This window comes from Otolemur garnettii, unplaced genomic scaffold (assembly GCF_000181295.1).
Source record: "Otolemur garnettii isolate 467f Iridium unplaced genomic scaffold, OtoGar3 scaffold00129, whole genome shotgun sequence".
In the NCBI taxonomy this organism is placed as follows: domain Eukaryota; kingdom Metazoa; phylum Chordata; class Mammalia; order Primates; family Galagidae; genus Otolemur; species Otolemur garnettii.
In genome coordinates, this window is record NW_003852524.1 from 1,043,457 (window position 1) to 1,052,113 (window position 8,657).

At 39.5% G+C, this 8,657-nt stretch overlaps 1 protein-coding gene across 2 annotated transcripts in view; it reads left to right on the forward strand.

The window, feature by feature from the left end:
- ENPEP (glutamyl aminopeptidase) overlaps nt 1-8,657 on the forward strand; it is an 83,380-nt gene that overhangs the window by 3,084 nt on the left and 71,639 nt on the right. The gene's annotated exons all lie outside the window — the stretch shown is intronic.

Below are 8,657 nucleotides of genomic sequence, written 5' to 3' on the forward strand. Positions count from 1 at the left end.
GGCTGCCTATAGCCCCAGCTGCTTGGGAGGGTGAGCCAAGGAGGATGGCTTGAAGTTCTGTGAACTAGGCTGATGCACCCTAGCATTCTAGCCTGGGGCAACAATGAGACTCTGTCTCAAAAAAAAAAAAATCCCATTTTAAGGATTCCCACAATATTCCATTGTATGAATGCACCACTTAAAACTAATTCCCTATTTTTGAGCATTTGAGCTGCTTCCAGTATTTCATTATTATAAATAAGACATGAAAGAACATAGTTATAAATATATCTTGATATATGTATCAGTTTATTTCCTTTGGTTAGGATATAGTCCTAAAAATAGAATTGATAGGCCAAAGGATATAAATACATTAAGAAACTTTTAACTTCTATTTTGTTTATTTATGATATAAATAATATACATTATTTGCAGAAAACTTGAAAACAGAGAAAATAATAAGAAAAAAATAAAAATTCATACACCAATTCATCATCCAAGTATGGCCATTATTAACAGACTCTTCTAGCATTTTGCCTTGAAGATAAGCACTGTATTATTATATTGTATGCAGGATGTTTTAACATCCTTTTTCAAAATAGCAACAGTGCTTTAACATGCCATTTGGTATCATCCCACAAGGGATTTGATGGATACGTGGGAAGCCATTCTATGACTCCAGTGTGATTTAGTCAACTTTTCCATTAAATGTGAGTATTAAATTTGCTCTTACATTTTTACCTGTAAGCACCTACTAGAATACAATGAACATCTTTGTTAATAACTATGAACATTTTCTCATATTTTTATGAGAAAATCCCTAGGCGATTGGCCAAAACCACACATGTGTGAATGCATGTATTTATGTGTATGTATGTATATGTCTCCAAACTGACTTTCAGAAAGTAAGTTCCAAATTCCATTTCCACCAACTGTGCATAAAGTGCCTATTTCTCTAAGCCTTATGAGCGAAATAGGCACAAAAACTCATTGACACAATTATTATTTTTTTATTCTTCTTTTTTTTTTAGAGACAGAGTCTTACTTTCTCACCCTCGGTAAAGTGCTGTGGCGTCATAGCTCACAGCAACCTCCAGCTCTTGGGCTTAGGCGATTCTCTTACCTCAGCCTCCCAAGTAGCTGGGACTACAGGTGCCTGCCGCAATGCCTGACTATTTTTTTGTTGCAGTTTGGCTGGGGCTGGGTTTGAACCCACCACCCTTGGTATATGGGGCAGTGCCCTACTCACTGAGCCACAAGCGCCGCTCAAACTTTTTTTTTTAATTTGAGACAGAGCCTCAAGCTGTTGACCTGGTAGAGTGTGGTGACATCACTGCTCACAGCAACCTCCAGCTCCTGGACTTCAGCAATTCTCTTGCCTCAGCATCCCAAGTAGCTGGGACTATAGGTACCCATCACAACGCCAGGCTATTTTTTGGTTGTAGTTGTCATTGTTTGGCAGGCCTGAGCTGGATTTGAACCCGCCAGCTCTGGTGTATGTGGCTGGCGCCTTAGCTTCTTGAGTTACAGGTGCTGAGCCTTACACAGTGATTTTTTAAAGTGTTTGCCAGTTTATTGGAGAAAAGGGCACTGTAGAGAGATTCTAAAAATTTCACTGGTGAAAAGTGAAAACAAGTCAAAACTTTTAAATTATTATTACTAAAGTTTTAAGACTCCTTCAGAGAGTGTGAAGACAATAGAAATTTCATCTGAGCAAAGCCATCAAAATATTTATAAAAGAAATAAAATTTCACACACACTAGAAGGCCACAAAATATGGAGCTCCATAGCTTCCATTTATGGCTTCTCAGCCTTTTGACTAAGATCAAGTGGAGCATGTCATTTCTATTAAAAAATTTATTTGTGTACTTTTTAAGTCTGGGAAAATATTATATGATCAAGTATATACTATACATTCTGACTCTTTGGATTATTTTACTGTACCAGTTCATTTGACCTTAAAATACACACCTGAGAGCCGTCATTCTGAAAGTCCACTGACTTAATTACTAAGTGACAGCAAGATTGGCCAGGAAGGCTGACGCTCAGCAAGGCTCTCCCCGGCGATCCCGACTTTGTTTTCACAGGGGGAAGTCGAAGCTCTCACGTTACACAGGATGCTGCCAGTTCTGTACTGCGCACACAGTTTTGAAACAGTTTTGGCGTCTGCTCAACAACCTCATTTAGGCTAAATGGAATATTTTTTGTTTTCCGTGTTGTGAAATATTTCCACCACATGAGAAAAGTGCATTATGGTTTTTTTTTTAAGCCTGGGAGTAACATGTTGACAATGCAGCCTCCAGGAATTCTCATCCACAGAGTCCACACAAGGGTTGCCAGAGTGAGTTCACTGGGAGTAGCACCATTCTTTCATACTGTAGGGAGAGCTTCGTCATATATCATGTCCATACAATTTTTTTTTTTTTGAGACAAAGTCTTGTTTTATCCTCCTTGGTGGAGTGCCGTGGCATCATAGTTCATAGCAACCTCAAAGTCTTGGGCTCAAGCTATCCTCAGCCTCCCAAGTAGCTGGGACTATAGGTGCCTGCCATAACACCCCGCTGGTTTTAGAGACGTGAATGTCATCAGAGGAATACATTGGAAGTATGCAGTCAAAATGATATGGTCTGACCTTTCTGTCTTACTGTGAAATTTAACTCCAGGATTGAGTATTAACAGTTTGGAATATTAATGCAACAACCACAATGCAAAGTAATTAAACATGATTGCACTCTGTAAGGAACCCAGATTACTCGATTTCTGCAAACACAGCCCGGACTTGGGACTCACAAAAAGGAGACAACTTTCCAAGATTCTTTGCCTCAAGCCTGAAAGGCAGAGGGAGAAGCAGAGAAGTGTAGGAGCTAATTTAAAGTTCCTTAGCAATAACTTCCACCTGGTCTTGCTGGAGACAGACTCATAGTGAAGTTTGGGAGAAAGAAGTTTAGAAACATCAAGAGTCACTTTTTCTTTATTGATCTACCTCTTCTGACTCTATTACTTAGGGTGTGAGGAAAAAAACCATTTAGAAAAATTGGAACCCTTGGAATCTCCAAAGTACGTATCTTCTTCTCTTTAAGGTTCAGCATTTCCTTCTTAGCCTTTGACTTGTGCTCACTCAGCATTCCTCCAAGTATGTTCCTCAGAGTCCCAGGTGCATGGGATCTTAGTGAGTATCACTGGGGATGGGGGAACACAAACAAAACTAGGGAGGGATTCTGTTAGTTTGGGCAATAATACTGTTAAAATAAATACAAAATGATCTGGTTTTGTTTTTGAATGATGGAACTTTCCAAAGACGTTATATTGTATGAAAATGTCCATCATGACTCTAAGAGAAAGACATGGTATACGGTTTCCCAGTTATCCGTGACTATGGCCTCATCTGTGGCATTCCTAAGGGTAGGGCTGTATCTGCCCAGCACACGATGAGCACTCAAATGTTATTGAATAAATATATGGAAACATTTTCAGTCAAGCTTTCACATGACTAGCGCTTTCTGGAACATTCGAGGACCTACTTCATCACCGTAGCCCCTGTCCCATGAATGAGTCCAACTTCCACCGAGAACATCTCTACCTTACCACTTAGTCAGGGTGGAAGTTTTCCTTTTCTCCCCATTCTGTGAAAGGGAAGAGTTTATAAATTTTTTCTTTTGGTTTAAGAATGCAATCTTCACAATTAAAGGACTGGAAATATTAGAATGGACAAGGAATATGAAAATAATTTAACAGAGGTTCGGATCTTTTCTAGTTTGGGTTTTCAGAGTGTTCTTCTTGCATTGATAGGATTTAAGCTGGATTTTGATATTATGGAGAAATTTCAGTAGGCCAAGGCAAGTGAGAAGATATCAAGGCAAAAAGGAAAGGTACCAAGTGAGGAAAACAGAGAGGGGATGAGAAAATTATATCATGGGGGGAAGTTTCTATGAAGAGGCCAGCTAAAGATAACTCAGGAAAGCAGGCAGGGAAGAAAAGGAAGAACGGTTATGATGGGCTTCATGAAGGAAGAATGAATGTGGATGGGGAAGGAAGGAGCTCACTCTCCACCTGGGTCTATGGGAAACAGAGCAACAATCCGGGACAAAGAAGAGGAGGATCAGATAGAACAGTGATTTCAGGAAAGAGAACAGGACACAATGGTGAAAATTGTTTGGAGGGAAGGTTTCCAAGACTTGCAGATTGACTAACTATGGGGAAGTGTGAATTAGAGTTATGGATTTAGGCTGCCCTCAATATCTTAGCTGATGGAGAGCCCTCACCTTTAATCGATATTAAAGAAGGAAGACAGGGAGCTGTTTTGGAAGGTTATAGATTCAGGGCCAGAGGAGTTGACGGCCCATCAGACATGGAAGAAGAGATAACTAGTAGCCATTGGGATAAATAAGTCTGAAGCACGAGCTTAGAGTCTGTGATAAAGATTCAGGAATTGAATGGAAATATCAAGGAGATGATCTTAGCTGTGTGTGTATATGTGCAGGTGTGTGTGTGAGAGACGTTCTCACATGCAGGATGTCTAGATATACTCAGGCATGGAGATATTTAATCTTGAAAATTTTGTTATATGTCGATTTATCCTTTACAGTCTTAGATCGACATAGCAAGCTATTATTCCATTATCAATAAAAATAGATTTTCTTTTTAGTCTTGTTTACTTGTGGCAGGAGGCTAAGTAATTTCTTTTATATTGGAAGTGAGGAAACAAACAGAAATTTTACTTGACCTTGAATATCTTCTACATAGAAAAAAGAAAACGGAAAATAAAGTTAAAACAATTAACTGGTTCATTCAAACCACCATAAAAAAACTCATTAGGGTCTGCATAATCTAGGTGGTGTCTTGCACCGCCAAGCTCCCCGACACAATTCTGGGAGGGTCAGTCTGCACAGACCCTTAGCAATTGTGGCTGCCTCTTCTGCATCAGAAGCCCTTTGTTAAGGATTTCACCTCGACCTTGCTGTGTATTTTGCTAGCTCATCTGATTAAATTGCTGAACACAGCCTGAGAGTCTTCATTAGAAACAGCATGCCGGATGATTTATGAGATAATCAGGTAGCTTTTTGTTTTGTTTTCAAAGTTGACTCAGAGTGAACCGAGCTGTGACTTGCATCATTGCCTCTCTCCCTTCCTCTAAAGTCGTCTTGATCTGATCCACTCGGAGAAGTGTTCTTCCTTTTCCTAAATGAGTAAATTGCAGAGAATATTGTTGGGTCTTAAGGGTCTTATTGACACAGCGTGGAGAGGCCCCTGTGGACAAATGCCTTGCCTTAGCACACTGCCTGGCACAGTGATTTTTCAGGGCATACCCAAGACTCACTCTGAACATGTGCTATTGGTCAGGGTTTTCTTATTAATTTGTAACACAAATTGTCTGCTTTTCAAAAGAACTTTTCATCCCTGAATAAAACCTCCTCAAAGAAGTTGTGATCTGTAGAGTGGTTTTGTATTGCTCTCTCATAAATCGTGTTTTCAAATTTGCATATACCTCAGTATTTGGAAAAGATTAGTGACTGTTGATGGAACTTAGCATATATAAATAGGGGGTTTTGACTTATGTAGAAGTTCATCAGGAAAATGACAGGTTACCATTTTAAAATATTGCCTATCGTATTTATACACCAAGTAATTTTGTTTCAGTATATATTCCAGTCAAATGAATTTTAAATATTTTAGATTGTGGAAAATGCTATGTCAGAAAACATAGTTAGTGTCTAGATTTATAAGACGCAGACTAAGATATATCCTAACCTCATTATGTAAATTTTCAGAGAGTTTCAGATATATCACTGCAGGTGATCAACCCCCTCTGACTTTCCCATGACCCTGTGAGGAGGCTCCCCCATGCTCTGTTAACCAAGTTTTACACATGAGGGCACAAGGTTTGAGATTTGGGGACTGAGATGCCTTAAGGCATCTGGTGTAGGGTCAGCATCTAAGGATTTTGCTCTTTGTAGCTCTTCTGGTTGATGAATGTCACTTTACCTACAGCAGTATAAATCCAGGTCACAGTAATGGGGTTACACTTGTTGTGATTAACAATTGAGGAGAGGACCACCAAGGTAGACCAGACACACCGTACAGAGACATCTCTAGCCCTGCACTGTTTCGTGTCCATAGGCAAGTTCAAGAATACTGTAATGTAGGGAGACAATTTTTGCCACAATCAAGAGAGAAGGCAAGAAACGGACTGAAAATTCCTTTCTTCCTTGTCCTCTGGAGTGTATTTACTCTCCAACATCTAGCAGAGAGTGAAATAAAGTAAACCTACCTAAAGGCTATTGTTTAGGAAAATGTAATTCCACTCCCTCTTTACCCTCACCTACCACACACGAAGTCGTGCACACACACACACACGGACACACACACACACACACACACACAGACACACACACACACACGGAGACACACGCTGAGATTCTCAAACTAGTCAGCGGGCTTATTCCTGACGTATGACTGCACTGAAACATTCTTCCAGGGAGCAACTTTTCCTCTTCCTCTGCTTCTAGAAGAAACCAAAAGCCAATGGAATTCAGAAGAAAAAGGCAGCTGACTAAACATGGGGTTGGAGCTTGGTGAATCTGATAAAACCTTAATACCATGGGAATGTGTGCAGGTTTCTTCATATTCTATATATTTACAGTTAACTACAAACTCCAGTTGACTACAAGGCTAATTATTCTATTACAGAATAAATTCTTAGCTGAGATTTTCCTTGGGTAACTTTTTATTTCAAAATAATTTCAAACTTACAGAAAAGTTAACAAGAACAGAATAAGGATCTGGCTAGAAATAGGCAGTATACCCAGATCCACCAACTGTTTACATTTTATACTAATTCCACCCCCATCCCTTTAAGAGAGACCCTTCAGACACCGTTCCCTTTGCCCTTTAACATCAGAGTATATTTCTTAAGTACTGAGGCATTCTCTAATATAAGCACAGTACAATAAGATCAGGACATATAACACTGATACCATTATCTAAATCACAATCCATAATCAAATTTCCTCGGCTGACCCAATCATGTCTTTGTGAGTGCCTTTTTCCCAATCCAGTATGCAGTCTGAAAATTGCTCCTTGCATTTAATGTCACACCCTCTTGGACACCTTTACTCTGGAAAGCCTGTAGCCCTTCTTTGTCGTTATCGACATTGGTATTTTTGAAGAGCACAGGCCAGTTATTTTGAGAATGTCCCTCAATTTTAGTTTGTGTGACTGTCCTTATGATTTGAAAACACAACTCAAGCATTTTTGTCAGGAATGCCACAGAAGTGATGTCGTGTCCCCCTCGACAAATTAGGAAACACATCTTATTGGTTTAGACTATCATGAGTGTTGCCACATTTCATTGCTGGCATAAGGTAGTATCCAATAAGTTTCTCCATTGTAAAATTAAAATTATTCTCTTTGTAAGTAATTTTCTGGGAGACTCTTTGAAAATATGCAAATACCCCTTCCTCAGCAAAATTTACCTACTTGTTTTGGCATCCATGGGTGATTTTCTAAATCAATTATTCTTTAAAAATTATTAGTGGGGGGTGGCGCCTGTGGCTCAAAGGAGTAGGGCTCCGGCCCCAAATACCAGGGGTGGTGGGTTTAAACCCAGCCCTGGCCAAAAACTGCAAATAATAATAATAATAATAATAATTAGTGGGCAATCTATTGTAAGGAAGGGCTTTCCCTTCTCTGCCATTTATTTATTCCTCTTAAACATCAGAGTAAAGATTCATGGATTTTTATTGTATTCAATAGATTTATTTATTTTGATCTTCCAGTAACTCCAGATGAGACCAATCAGTTAAGTCCTTGACTACGTAAATTCTTGGACCAACATAAAATGCAGACCCTTCCCAGGGCCTGCGATACTTTCCTGATCTGGCCTCTACTGACCTCATGTCAAACTTGTCTTTTAGCCCAGCCCCTTCTGGTTCACTGTATTTCAACGACCTGAATACCTTTCAGTTCCTCAGCCACATCCAGTGTGTTTTCTGACTTAGGGAATTTAAACTTTACTGGTCCCTCTGTACAAACACATTTTCCTTAATCTTCACATGTGTGGCTTTTTCTCAGGATTCAGATCTCAGCAAGCAATAGTCAATTCCAAGAGTTCCTCTCTCTCCACTCTATCTAAAATTGCTCACCGCTTTCCTAGTCATTCTTTGCTATGTCCACTGTTTTATTTTCTGTATTGCTCTCATCACGCTCCTGAATTACATAGTTATTTGTATGTGTATTGTCTTAACACCCTGCAAGAAATCTGGGACCTTATCTACACCGGGCTCAATAAATATTTGCTGGGCCTTGGTGCCTGTAGCGCAGTGGTTATGATGTCAGCCACATACACTGAAGCCAACGGGTTTAAACCCCTCCTAGGCCAGCTAAACAACAATGACAACTACAGCAACAACAAAAAAATAGCTGGGCATTGTGGCAGGCACCTGTAGTCCCAGCTACTTGGAGGCTGAGGCAAGAAAATCACTTAAGCCCAAGAGTTTGAAGTTGCTATGAGCTGTGATGCCATGGCACTCTACCAAGGGTGACATAGAGAGACTCTGTCAAAAAAAATAAAATAAATAAAAAAAATTTTGTTGAGTGACCTACTAATTTAGCCTAATATTCTTTATGAGATGTCTTCCTAAGTCTCTGAGAATCTTGAAAAACAAAATGTTTTCTTTTTT